At 38.1% G+C, this 14,831-nt stretch overlaps 6 non-coding genes across 6 annotated transcripts; all 6 read right to left on the bottom strand.

The window, feature by feature from the left end:
- Nucleotides 1-506: 506 nt before the first annotated feature.
- Nucleotides 507-579, bottom strand: Trnar-ucu (transfer RNA arginine (anticodon UCU)). Its single transcript has one exon. It is a non-coding gene; the product is annotated as a tRNA-Arg (tRNA).
- A 2,546-nt stretch (nt 580-3,125) lies between these two features.
- Nucleotides 3,126-3,198, bottom strand: Trnar-ucu (transfer RNA arginine (anticodon UCU)). Its single transcript has one exon. It is a non-coding gene; the product is annotated as a tRNA-Arg (tRNA).
- A 2,544-nt stretch (nt 3,199-5,742) lies between these two features.
- Nucleotides 5,743-5,815, bottom strand: Trnar-ucu (transfer RNA arginine (anticodon UCU)). The gene has a single exon. It is a non-coding gene; the product is annotated as a tRNA-Arg (tRNA).
- Nucleotides 5,816-8,084: 2,269 nt separating this feature from the next.
- Nucleotides 8,085-8,157, bottom strand: Trnar-ucu (transfer RNA arginine (anticodon UCU)). The gene has a single exon. It is a non-coding gene; the product is annotated as a tRNA-Arg (tRNA).
- A 2,549-nt stretch (nt 8,158-10,706) lies between these two features.
- On the bottom strand, nt 10,707-10,779 carry Trnar-ucu (transfer RNA arginine (anticodon UCU)). The gene has a single exon. It is a non-coding gene; the product is annotated as a tRNA-Arg (tRNA).
- Nucleotides 10,780-13,044: 2,265 nt separating this feature from the next.
- Nucleotides 13,045-13,117, bottom strand: Trnar-ucu (transfer RNA arginine (anticodon UCU)). The gene has a single exon. It is a non-coding gene; the product is annotated as a tRNA-Arg (tRNA).
- Between the last annotated feature and the right edge of the window lie 1,714 nt (nt 13,118-14,831).

Here is a 14,831-nt window from a genome sequence, read left to right as displayed (position 1 = left end):
CGCCTGGACTAGGAAACAGCCTTCCTGACAGGGACGAGTGCTGATCTCTTGGCAAAAATTCAAAACCTATGAATGAGCAGAAGCTACCACATTTGTAGACTAGTGTGTTTGTTAAATAGGGCAAATAGGAAAAATCCCAAAATTAGTCGCCTTTAATCGAAAAAGGCGACTAAATTTGGGATGTTTTTTCCTTAACGCAGTATATCCCACCCAGCTGACTATACTGACAACGGAAAAAACCACTGTTACCAGGCCAAGTCGCAACACATATGCGCCTGGACTAGGAAACAGCCTTCCTGACATGGACGAGTGATGATCTCTTGGAAAAAATTCAAAACCAAAAGTAGTTGTCTTTATCGAGAAGGCGACCTGATTTGGGATATTAAATTGTTTTTCTCTTGCAGCGGTTGGCTAATACCTTGAAATGAACGTTGTTCGGCCCACTTAGGAATACACATCACTATAAAATAAGGAATACACATCACTATAAAATAATAAAATTATCACATCCCCGGCGGGATTCGAACCCGCGGCCTCTGGATTAGAAGTCCAGCGCGCTATCCGCTGCGCTACGGGGACTATTATGTTTTCTTTTCGATACTCCTTATCATAGCAATCATTGTGTAGCGTATATAAAGATCTATATAGATATATAGAGACTCGCATCTTTTTGAAATAGTGGAGCTGTTGCCATATCTCAATGAAGTATTCTGCAAGAGACACTGAATCTTTAGGCGCAATTCAAGAACAGCAGAATATACCTCTTTTGTATACTATGATGATTCTCGGTCAGATGATAGAACACATGATTTTCCAAACAGGACCGAGAGTTCAACAAGTAGTAAAAATTAAAACGGGTGTCCAGAGACACGTTAGGAAGAACAGAGAATACATAGTCACTAAATTAGACGCCTTTAATCGCAAAAGGTGACTAAATTTGGGATGTTGATTTTTATCCTCTACCAATTCAGTTTTTTTTTTTTACTTCCTTAACATTGTACACCCCATTCGTTTTTTATACTGACAACGTTACTGTAACCACTCTTTACACCCTCTTTATGCTGAGCGTTAGGCATGAGTAGAAACTACAAATTTAATAAAAGTACAAGTGTTTCTCGACTAGGGAACAGAACCAAGAGCCTTCCTTACAGGAGGAGTGCTGATTTCTTCGACAAAATTGGGACAGTGTCAAGGGAGACCTTACGAAGAAGTGTTTAGTTAGGACGATTACAAAAGACTATACTTTAGTTGCCTCTGGTCGTTAAAGACAATTAAGTTTTAGATTTGAGATGTTGTTTTTCTTCCTTTACAAAGCTTAACTATTGCCTTGAGATGAGCTTTCGGACATCATCATGTGTGGAAGACCGAGGTTTTGTTCCCTGACTGAGCCACACAATAATAAAATCTGTAACTGATTATCCTTTAGTATTTAAGTATTTTCCCTAGAAAATGACGATTTGTATGTTTAATTTAGTTAAGCATTATATTCCATATAAAAAATATTGAGATAAATGCAATTAACTTAATTCAGATAACTCAATAGGGTAATTAGGTATACATTTTCGTGATTTTACTTATTTTTACATTAAAACAAATGGAGTTGTGGCGCATTGATATCTTATCCAATAATTCAGTTTGGCCAATGACTGTGGCGCTTTTAAAAATTTCCCACGAAATCGTTCTGTATGTATGACGTCATAATACTTGACGTTCTATTCTTTCGGCATATGGAAAATAACCTCAACGATCCATCCAATATCTATATTTGTGTAACATATGAAATTAAATTATTTTATCATATTTACGTTCTATTAACGGCCAGGGTCACGTAAGGACGGGTTCCCATTTACGCAATGTGTGGCATGTATATAGTGCACGGTGTATGTTTTTGGAGGTTGCGGTACATTCTTGTTGTGGCTTCTTATATAGTGGAACTCTTGCCCTTTTTATGGTACTATATCATTAAAGCTTACCATCAAAGTGAATATGATGTGCTCATCTGCATCCTCCAAAAATGTATATCCACACACGCAACACATTGCACACGTGAAGTATGCCACAGAACGAATACAATTCACTCTGTCACATTATTCTGTCAAAGGGCAAACCAGTCATTCCACTTTATGTTGGACGCTAGGAATGAGCGGAAGCTACCACATTTGTAGACTAGTGTGTTTTGTCAAATAGGGCAAATAGGAAAAATACCAAAATTAGTCGCCTTTAATCGAAAAAGGCGACTAAATTTGGGATGTTTTTTCCTTAACGCAGTATATCCCACCCAGCTGACTATACTGACAACGGAAAAACCACTGTTACCAGGCCAAGTCGCAACACATTATCTATGCGCCTGGACTAGGAAACAGCCTTCCTGACAGGGACGAGTGCTGATCTCTTGGCAAAAATTCAAAACCTATGAATGAGCAGAAGCTACCACATTTGTAGACTAGTGTGTTTGTTAAATAGGGCAAATAGGAAAAATCCCAAAATTAGTCGCCTTTAATCGAAAAAGGCGACTAAATTTGGGATGTTTTTTCCTTAACGCAGTATATCCCACCCAGCTGACTATACTGACAACGGAAAAACCACTGTTACCAGGCCAAGTCGCAACACATTATCTATGCGCCTGGACTAGGAAACAGCCTTCCTGACAGGGACGAGTGCTGATCTCTTGGCAAAAATTCAAAACCTATGAATGAGCAGAAGCTACCACATTTGTAGACTAGTGTGTTTGTTAAATAGGGCAAATAGGAAAAATCCCAAAATTAGTCGCCTTTAATCGAAAAAGGCGACTAAATTTGGGATGTTTTTTCCTTAACGCAGTATATCCCACCCAGCTGACTATACTGACAACGGAAAAAACCACTGTTACCAGGCCAAGTCGCAACACATATGCGCCTGGACTAGGAAACAGCCTTCCTGACATGGACGAGTGATGATCTCTTGGAAAAAATTCAAAACCAAAAGTAGTTGTCTTTATCGAGAAGGCGACCTGATTTGGGATATTAAATTGTTTTTCTCTTGCAGGGTTGGCTAATACCTTGAAATGAACGTTGTTCGGCCCACTTAGGAATACACATCACTATAAAATAAGGAATACACATCACTATAAAATAATAAAATTATCACATCCCCGGCGGGATTCGAACCCGCGGCCTCTGGATTAGAAGTCCAGCGCGCTATCCGCTGCGCTACGGGGACTATTATGTTTTCTTTTCGATACTCCTTATCATAGCAATCATTGTGTAGCGTATATAAAGATCTATATAGATATATAGAGACTCGCATCTTTTTGAAATAGTGGAGCTGTTGCCATATCTCAATGAAGTATTCTGCAAGAGACACTGAATCTTTAGGCGCAATTCAAGAACAGCAGAATATACCTCTTTTGTATACTATGATGATTCTCGGTCAGATGATAGAACACATGATTTTCCAAACAGGACCGAGAGTTCAACAAGTAGTAAAAATTAAAACGGGTGTCCAGAGACACGTTAGGAAGAACAGAGAATACATAGTCACTAAATTAGACGCCTTTAATCGCAAAAGGTGACTAAATTTGGGATGTTGATTTTTATCCTCTACCAATTCAGTTTTTTTTTTACTTCCTTAACATTGTACACCCCATTCGTTTTTTTTATACTGACAACGTTACTGTAACCACTCTTTACACCCTCTTTATGCTGAGCGTTAGGCATGAGTAGAAACTACAAATTTAATAAAAGTACAAGTGTTTCTCGACTAGGGAACAGAACCAAGAGCCTTCCTTACAGGAGGAGTGCTGATTTCTTTGACAAAATTGGGACAGTGTCAAGGGAGACCTTACGAAGAAGTGTTTAGTTAGGACGATTACAAAAGACTATACTTTAGTTGCCTCTGGTCGTTAAAGACAATTAAGTTTTAGATTTGAGATGTTGTTTTTCTTCCTTTACAAAGCTTAACTATTGCCTTGAGATGAGCTTTCGGACATCATCATGTGTGGAAGACCGAGGTTTTGTTCCCTGACCGAGCCACACAATAATAAAATCTGTAACTGATTATCCTTTAGTATTTAAGTATTTTCCCTAGAAAATGACGATTTGTATGTTTAATTTAGTTAAGCATTATATTCCATATAAAAAATATTGAGATAAATGCAATTAACTTAATTCAGATAACTCAATAGGGTAATTAGGTATACATTTTCGTGATTTTACTTATTTTTACATTAAAACAAATGGAGTTGTGGCGCATTGATATCTTATCCAATAATTCAGTTTGGCCAATGACTGTGGCGCTTTTAAAATTTCCCACGAAACCGTTCTGTATGTATGACGTCATAATACTTGACGTTCTATTCTTTCGGCCTATGGAAAATAACCTCAACGATCCATCCAATATCTATATTTGTGTAACATATGAAATTAAATTATTTTATCATATTTACGTTCTATTAACGGCCAGGGTCACGTAAGGACGGGTTCCCATTTACGCAATGTGTGGCATGTATATAGTGCACGGTGTATGTTTTTGGAGGTTGCGGTACATTCTTGTTGTGGCTTCTTATATAGTGGAACTCTTGCCCTTTTTATGGTACTATATCATTAAAGCTTACCATCAAAGTGAATATGATGTGCTCATCTGCATCCTCCAAAAATGTATATCCACACACGCAACACATTGCACACGTGAAGTATGCCACAGAACGAATACAATTCACTCTGTCACATTATTCTGTCAAAGGGCAAACCAGTCATTCCACTTTATGTTGGACGCTAGGAATGAGCGGAAGCTACCACATTTGTAGACTAGTGTGTTTGTTAAATAGGGCAAATAGGAAAAATCCCAAAATTAGTCGCCTTTAATCGAAAAAGGCGACTAAATTTGGGATGTTTTTTCCTTAACGCAGTATATCCCACCCAGCTGACTATACTGACAACGGAAAAACCACTGTTACCAGGCCAAGTCGCAACACATTATCTATGCGCCTGGACTAGGAAACAGCCTTCCTGACAGGGACGAGTGCTGATCTCTTGGCAAAAATTCAAAACCTATGAATGAGCAGAAGCTACCACATTTGTAGACTAGTGTGTTTGTTAAATAGGGCAAATAGGAAAAATCCCAAAATTAGTCGCCTTTAATCGAAAAAGGCGACTAAATTTGGGATGTTTTTTCCTTAACGCAGTATATCCCACCCAGCTGACTATACTGACAACGGAAAAACCACTGTTACCAGGCCAAGTCGCAACACATTATCTATGCGCCTGGACTAGGAAACAGCCTTCCTGACAGGGACGAGTGCTGATCTCTTGGCAAAAATTCAAAACCTATGAATGAGCAGAAGCTACCACATTTGTAGACTAGTGTGTTTGTTAAATAGGGCAAATAGGAAAAATCCCAAAATTAGTCGCCTTTAATCGAAAAAGGCGACTAAATTTGGGATGTTTTTTCCTTAACGCAGTATATCCCACCCAGCTGACTATACTGACAACGGAAAAACCACTGTTACCAGGCCAAGTCGCAACACATATGCGCCTGGACTAGGAAACAGCCTTCCTGACATGGACGAGTGATGATCTCTTGGAAAAAATTCAAAACCAAAAGTAGTTGTCTTTATCGAGAAGGCGACCTGATTTGGGATATTAAATTGTTTTTCTCTTGCAGCGGTTGGCTAATACCTTGAAATGAACGTTGTTCGGCCCACTTAGGAATACACATCACTATAAAATAAGGAATACACATCACTATAAAATAATAAAATTATCACATCCCCGGCGGGATTCGAACCCGCGGCCTCTGGATTAGAAGTCCAGCGCGCTATCCGCTGCGCTACGGGGACTATTATGTTTTCTTTTCGATACTCCTTATCATAGCAATCATTGTGTAGCGTATGTAAAGATCTATATAGATATATAGAGACTCGCATCTTTTTGAAATAGTGGAGCTGTTGCCATATCTCAATGAAGTATTCTGCAAGAGACACTGAATCTTTAGGCGCAATTCAAGAACAGCAGAATATATCTCTTTTTTTATACTATGATGATTCTCGGTCAGATGAAAGAACACATGATTTTCCAAACAGGACCGAGAGTTCAACAAGTAGTAAAAATTTAAAACGGGTGTCCAGAGACACGTTAGGAAGAACAGAGAATACATAGTCACTAAATTAGACGCCTTTAATCGCAAAAGGTGACTAAATTTGGGATGTTGATTTTTATCCTCTACCAATTCAGTTTTTTTTTTACTTCCTTAACATTGTACACCCCATTCGTTTTTATACTGACAACGTTACTGTAACCACTCTTTACACCCTCTTTATGCTGAGCGTTAGGCATGAGTAGAAACTACAAATTTAATAAAAGTACAAGTGTTTCTCGACTAGGGAACAGAACCAAGAGCCTTCCTTACAGGAGGAGTGCTGATTTCTTCGACAAAATTGGGACAGTGTCAAGGGAGACCTTACGAAGAAGTGTTTAGTTAGGACGATTACAAAAGACTATACTTTAGTTGTTGCTCTGGTCGTTAAAGACAATTAAGTTTTAGATTTGAGATGTTGTTTTTCTTCCTTTACAAAGCTTAACTATTGCCTTGAGATGAGCTTTCGGACATCATCATGTGTGGAAGACCGAGGTTTTGTTCCCTGACCGAGCCACACAATAATAAAATCTGTAACTGATTATCCTTTAGTATTTAAGTATTTTCCCTAGAAAATGACGATTTGTATGTTTAATTTAGTTAAGCATTATATTCCATATAAAAAATATTGAGATAAATGCAATTAACTTAATTCAGATAACTCAATAGGGTAATTAGGTATACATTTTCGTGATTTTACTTATTTTTACATTAAAACAAATGGAGTTGTGGCGCATTGATATCTTATCCAATAATTCAGTTTGGCCAATGACTGTGGCGCTTTTAAAATTTCCCACGAAACCGTTCTGTATGTATGACGTCATAATACTTGACGTTCTATTCTTTCGGCCTATGGAAAATAACCTCAACGATCCATCCAATATCTATATTTGTGTAACATATGAAATTAAATTATTTTATCATATTTACGTTCTATTAACGGCCAGGGTCACGTAAGGACGGGTTCCCATTTACGCAATGTGTGGCATGTATATAGTGCACGGTGTATGTTTTTGGAGGTTGCGGTACATTCTTGTTGTGGCTTTTTTTATAGTGGAACTCTTGCCCTTTTTATGGTACTATATCATTAAAGCTTACCATCAAAGTGAATATGATGTGCTCATCTGCATCCTCCAAAAATGTATATCCACACACGCAACACATTGCACACGTGAAGTATGCCACAGAACGAATACAATTCACTCTGTCACATTATTCTGTCAAAGGGCAAACCAGTCATTCCACTTTATGTTGGACGCTAGGAATGAGCGGAAGCTACCACATTTGTAGACTAGTGTGTTTGTCAAATAGGGCAAATAGGAAAAATACCAAAATTAGTCGCCTTTAATCGAAAAAGGCGACTAAATTTGGGATGTTTTTTCCTTAACGCAGTATATCCCACCCAGCTGACTATACTGACAACGGAAAAACCACTGTTACCAGGCCAAGTCGCAACACATTATCTATGCGCCTGGACTAGGAAACAGCCTTCCTGACAGGGACGAGTGCTGATCTCTTGGCAAAAATTCAAAACCTATGAATGAGCAGAAGCTACCACATTTGTAGACTAGTGTGTTTGTTAAATAGGGCAAATAGGAAAAATCCCAAAATTAGTCGCCTTTAATCGAAAAAGGCGACTAAATTTGGGATGTTTTTTCCTTAACGCAGTATATCCCACCCAGCTGACTATACTGACAACGGAAAAACCACTGTTACCAGGCCAAGTCGCAACACATATGCGCCTGGACTAGGAAACAGCCTTCCTGACATGGACGAGTGATGATCTCTTGGAAAAAATTCAAAACCAAAAGTAGTTGTCTTTATCGAGAAGGCGACCTGATTTGGGATATTAAATTGTTTTTCTCTTGCAGCGGTTGGCTAATACCTTGAAATGAACGTTGTTCGGCCCACTTAGGAATACACATCACTATAAAATAAGGAATACACATCACTATAAAATAATAAAATTATCACATCCCCGGCGGGATTCGAACCCGCGGCCTCTGGATTAGAAGTCCAGCGCGCTATCCGCTGCGCTACGGGGACTATTATGTTTTCTTTTCGATACTCCTTATCATAGCAATCATTGTGTAGCGTATATAAAGATCTATATAGATATATAGAGACTCGCATCTTTTTGAAATAGTGGAGCTGTTGCCATATCTCAATGAAGTATTCTGCAAGAGACACTGAATCTTTAGGCGCAATTCAAGAACAGCAGAATATACCTCTTTTGTATACTATGATGATTCTCGGTCAGATGATAGAACACATGATTTTCCAAACAGGACCGAGAGTTCAACAAGTAGTAAAAATTAAAACGGGTGTCCAGAGACACGTTAGGAAGAACAGAGAATACATAGTCACTAAATTAGACGCCTTTAATCGCAAAAGGTGACTAAATTTGGGATGTTGATTTTTATCCTCTACCAATTCAGTTTTTTTTTTACTTCCTTAACATTGTACACCCCATTCGTTTTTTATACTGACAACGTTACTGTAACCACTCTTTACACCCTCTTTATGCTGAGCGTTAGGCATGAGTAGAAACTACAAATTTAATAAAAGTACAAGTGTTTCTCGACTAGGGAACAGAACCAAGAGCCTTCCTTACAGGAGGAGTGCTGATTTCTTTGACAAAATTGGGACAGTGTCAAGGGAGACCTTACGAAGAAGTGTTTAGTTAGGACGATTACAAAAGACTATACTTTAGTTGCCTCTGGTCGTTAAAGACAATTAAGTTTTAGATTTGAGATGTTGTTTTTCTTCCTTTACAAAGCTTAACTATTGCCTTGAGATGAGCTTTCGGACATCATCATGTGTGGAAGACCGAGGTTTTGTTCCCTGACCGAGCCACACAATAATAAAATCTGTAACTGATTATCCTTTAGTATTTAAGTATTTTCCCTAGAAAATGACGATTTGTATGTTTAATTTAGTTAAGCATTATATTCCATATAAAAAATATTGAGATAAATGCAATTAACTTAATTCAGATAACTCAATAGGGTAATTAGGTATACATTTTCGTAATTTTGCTTTCTTTTACATTAAAAACAAATGGAGTTGTGGCGCATTGATATCTTATCCAATAATTCAGTTTGGCCAATGACTGTAACGCTTTTAACATTCCCCGCGAAACCGTTCTGTATGTATGACGGCATAATACTTGACGTTCCATTCTTTCGGTCTATGGAAAATAACCTCAAAGATCCATCCAATAGAAATTAGTGTAACATATGAAATTAAATTATTTTATCATATTTACGTTCTATTAACGGCCAGGGTCACGTAAGGACGGGTTCCCATTTACGCAATGTGTGGCATGTATATAGTGCACGGTGTATGTTTTTGGAGGTTGCGGTACATTCTTGTTGTGGCTTCTTATATAGTGGAACTCTTGCCCTTTTTATGGTACTATATCATTAAAGCTTACCATCAAAGTGAATATGATGTGCTCATCTGCATCCTCCAAAAATGTATATCCACACACGCAACACATTGCACACGTGAAGTATGCCACAGAACGAATACAATTCACTCTGTCACATTATTCTGTCAAAGGGCAAACCAGTCATTCCACTTTATGTTGGACGCTAGGAATGAGCGGAAGCTACCACATTTGTAGACTAGTGTGTTTGTCAAATAGGGCAAATAGGAAAAATACCAAAATTAGTCGCCTTTAATCGAAAAAGGCGACTAAATTTGGGATGTTTTTTCCTTAACGCAGTATATCCCACCCAGCTGACTATACTGACAACGGAAAAACCACTGTTACCAGGCCAAGTCGCAACACATTATCTATGCGCCTGGACTAGGAAACAGCCTTCCTGACAGGGACGAGTGCTGATCTCTTGGCAAAAATTCAAAACCAAAAAACTATGAATGAGCAGAAGCTACCACATTTGTAGACTAGTGTGTTTGTTAAATAGGGCAAATAGGAAAAATCCCAAAATTAGTCGCCTTTAATCGAAAAAGGCGACTAAATTTGGGATGTTTTTTCCTTAACGCAGTATATCCCACCCAGCTGACTATACTGACAACGGAAAAACCACTGTTACCAGGCCAAGTCGCAACACATTATCTATGCGCCTGGACTAGGAAACAGCCTTCCTGACAGGGACGAGTGCTGATCTCTTGGCAAAAATTCAAAACCTATGAATGAGCAGAAGCTACCACATTTGTAGACTAGTGTGTTTGTTAAATAGGGCAAATAGGAAAAATCCCAAAATTAGTCGCCTTTAATCGAAAAAGGCGACTAAATTTGGGATGTTTTTTTCCTTAACGCAGTATATCCCACCCAGCTGACTATACTGACAACGGAAAAACCACTGTTACCAGGCCAAGTCGCAACACATATGCGCCTGGACTAGGAAACAGCCTTCCTGACATGGACGAGTGATGATCTCTTGGAAAAAATTCAAAACCAAAAGTAGTTGTCTTTATCGAGAAGGCGACCTGATTTGGGATATTAAATTGTTTTTCTCTTGCAGCGGTTGGCTAATACCTTGAAATGAACGTTGTTCGGCCCACTTAGGAATACACATCACTATAAAATAAGGAATACACATCACTATAAAATAATAAAATTATCACATCCCCGGCGGGATTCGAACCCGCGGCCTCTGGATTAGAAGTCCAGCGCGCTATCCGCTGCGCTACGGGGACTATTATGTTTTCTTTTCGATACTCCTTATCATAGCAATCATTGTGTAGCGTATATAAAGATCTATATAGATATATAGAGACTCGCATCTTTTTGAAATAGTGGAGCTGTTGCCATATCTCAATGAAGTATTCTGCAAGAGACACTGAATCTTTAGGCGCAATTCAAGAACAGCAGAATATACCTCTTTTGTATACTATGATGATTCTCGGTCAGATGATAGAACACATGATTTTCCAAACAGGACCGAGAGTTCAACAAGTAGTAAAAATTAAAACGGGTGTCCAGAGACACGTTAGGAAGAACAGAGAATACATAGTCACTAAATTAGACGCCTTTAATCGCAAAAGGTGACTAAATTTGGGATGTTGATTTTTATCCTCTACCAATTCAGTTTTTTTTTTACTTCCTTAACATTGTACACCCCATTCGTTTTTTATACTGACAACGTTACTGTAACCACTCTTTACACCCTCTTTTATGCTGAGCGTTAGGCATGAGTAGAAACTACAAATTTAATAAAAGTATAATGTGTTCTCGGCTAGGGAACAGAACCAAGGGCCTTCCTTACAGGAGGAGTGCTGATTTCTTTGACAAAATTGGGACAGTGTCAAGGGAGACCTTACGAAGAAGTGTTTAGTTAGGACGATTACAAAAGACTATACTTTAGTTGCCTCTGGTCGTTAAAGACAATTAAGTTTTAGATTTGAGATGTTGTTTTTCTTCCTTTAAAGCTTAACTATTGCCTTGAGATGAGCTTTCGGACATCATCATGTGTGGAAGACCGAGGTTTTGTTCCCTGACCGAGCCACACAATAATAAAATCTGTAACTGATTATCCTTTAGTATTTAAGTATTTTCCCTAGAAAATGACGATTTGTATGTTTAATTTAGTTAAGCATTATATTCCATATAAAAAATATTGAGATAAATGCAATTAACTTAATTCAGATAACTCAATAGGGTAATTAGGTATACATTTTCGTGATTTTACTTATTTTTACATTAAAACAAATGGAGTTGTGGCGCATTGATATCTTATCCAATAATTCAGTTTGGCCAATGACTGTGGCGCTTTTAAAATTTCCCACGAAACCGTTCTGTATGTATGACGTCATAATACTTGACGTTCTATTCTTTCGGCCTATGGAAAATAACCTCAACGATCCATCCAATATCTATATTTGTGTAACATATGAAATTAAATTATTTTATCATATTTACGTTCTATTAACGGCCAGGGTCACGTAAGGACGGGTTCCCATTTACGCAATGTGTGGCATGTATATAGTGCACGGTGTATGTTTTTGGAGGTTGCGGTACATTCTTGTTGTGGCTTCTTATATAGTGGAACTCTTGCCCTTTTTATGGTACTATATCATTAAAGCTTACCATCAAAGTGAATATGATGTGCTCATCTGCATCCTCCAAAAATGTATATCCACACACGCAACACATTGCACACGTGAAGTATGCCACAGAACGAATACAATTCACTCTGTCACATTATTCTGTCAAAGGGCAAACCAGTCATTCCACTTTATGTTGGACGCTAGGAATGAGCGGAAGCTACCACATTTGTAGACTAGTGTGTTTGTCAAATAGGGCAAATAGGAAAAATACCAAAATTAGTCGCCTTTAATCGAAAAAGGCGACTAAATTTGGGATGTTTTTTCCTTAACGCAGTATATCCCACCCAGCTGACTATACTGACAATGGAAAAACAAAAACCACTGTTACCAGGCCAAGTCGCAACACATATGCGCCTGGACTAGGAAACAGCCTTCCTGACATGGACGAGTGAAGATCTCTCGGCAAAAATTCAAAACCTATGAATGAGCAGAAGCTACCACATTTGTAGACTAGTGTGTTTGTTAAATAGGGCAAATAGGAAAAATCCCAAAATTAGTCGCCTTTAATCGTAAAAGGCGACTAAATTTGGGATGTTTTTTCCTTAACGCAGTATATCCCACCCAGCTGACTATACTGACAACGGAAAAACCACTGTTACCAGGCCAAGTCGCAACACATATGCGCCTGGACTAGGAAACAGCCTTCCTGACATGGACGAGTGATGATCTCTTGGAAAAATTCAAAACCAAAAGTAGTTGTCTTTATCGAGAAGGCGACCTGATTTGGGATATTAAATTGTTTTTCTCTTGCAGCGGTTGGCTAATACCTTGAAATGAACGTTGTTCGGCCCACTTAGGAATACACATCACTATAAAATAAGGAATACACATCACTATAAAATAATAAAATTATCACATCCCCGGCGGGATTCGAACCCGCGGCCTCTGGATTAGAAGTCCAGCGCGCTATCCGCTGCGCTACGGGGACTATTATGTTTTCTTTTCGATACTCCTTATCATAGCAATCATTGTGTAGCGTATATAAAGATCTATATAGATATATAGAGACTCGCATCTTTTTGAAATAGTGGAGCTGTTGCCATATCTCAATGAAGTATTCTGCAAGAGACACTGAATCTTTAGGCGCAATTCAAGAACAGCAGAATATACCTCTTTTGTATACTATGATGATTCTCGGTCAGATGATAGAACACATGATTTTCCAAACAGGACCGAGAGTTCAACAAGTAGTAAAAATTAAAACGGGTGTCCAGAGACACGTTAGGAAGAACAGAGAATACATAGTCACTAAATTAGACGCCTTTAATCGCAAAAGGTGACTAAATTTGGGATGTTGATTTTTTATCCTCTACCAATTCAGTTTTTTTTTTACTTCCTTAACATTGTACACCCCATTCGTTTTTTATACTGACAACGTTACTGTAACCACTCTTTACACCCTCTTTATGCTGAGCGTTAGGCATGAGTAGAAACTACAAATTTAATAAAAGTACAAGTGTTTCTCGACTAGGGAACAGAACCAAGAGCCTTCCTTACAGGAGGAGTGCTGATTTCTTTGACAAAATTGGGACAGTGTCAAGGGAGACCTTACGAAGAAGTGTTTAGTTAGGACGATTACAAAAGACTATACTTTAGTTGCCTCTGGTCGTTAAAGACAATTAAGTTTTAGATTTGAGATGTTGTTTTTCTTCCTTTACAAAGCTTAACTATTGCCTTGAGATGAGCTTTCGGACATCATCATGTGTGGAAGACCGAGGTTTTGTTCCCTGACCGAGCCACACAATAATAAAATCTGTAACTGATTATCCTTTAGTATTTAAGTATTTTCCCTAGAAAATGACGATTTGTATGTTTAATTTAGTTAAGCATTATATTCCATATAAAAAAATATTGAGATAAATGCAATTAACTTAATTCAGATAACTCAATAGGGTAATTAGGTATACATTTTCGTGATTTTACTTATTTTTACATTAAAACAAATGGAGTTGTGGCGCATTGATATCTTATCCAATAATTCAGTTTGGCCAATGACTGTGGCGCTTTTAAAATTTCCCACGAAACCGTTCTGTATGTATGACGTCATAATACTTGACGTTCTATTCTTTCGGCCTATGGAAAATAACCTCAACGATCCATCCAATATCTATATTTGTGTAACATATGAAATTAAATTATTTTATCATATTTACGTTCTATTAACGGCCAGGGTCACGTAAGGACGGGTTCCCATTTACGCAATGTGTGGCATGTATATAGTGCACGGTGTATGTTTTTGGAGGTTGCGGTACATTCTTGTTGTGGCTTCTTATATAGTGGAACTCTTGCCCTTTTTATGGTACTATATCATTAAAGCTTACCATCAAAGTGAATATGATGTGCTCATCTGCATCCTCCAAAAATGTATATCCACACACGCAACACATTGCACACGTGAAGTATGCCACAGAACGAATACAATTCACTCTGTCACATTATTCTGTCAAAGGGCAAACCAGTCATTCCACTTTATGTTGGACGCTAGGAATGAGCGGAAGCTACCACATTTGTAGACTAGTGTGTTTGTCAAATAGGGCAAATAGGAAAAATACCAAAATTAGTCGCCTTTAATCGAAAAAGGCGACTAAATTTGGGATGTTTTTTCCTTAACGCAGTATATCCCACCCAGCTGACTATACTGA

This window comes from Argopecten irradians, chromosome 10, assembly GCF_041381155.1.
Source record: "Argopecten irradians isolate NY chromosome 10, Ai_NY, whole genome shotgun sequence".
Classification (NCBI taxonomy): Eukaryota; Metazoa; Mollusca; class Bivalvia; order Pectinida; family Pectinidae; genus Argopecten; species Argopecten irradians.
The sequence above is the reverse complement of the archived record's forward strand: the minus strand, read 5'-3'. Positions and strand labels throughout refer to the sequence as shown.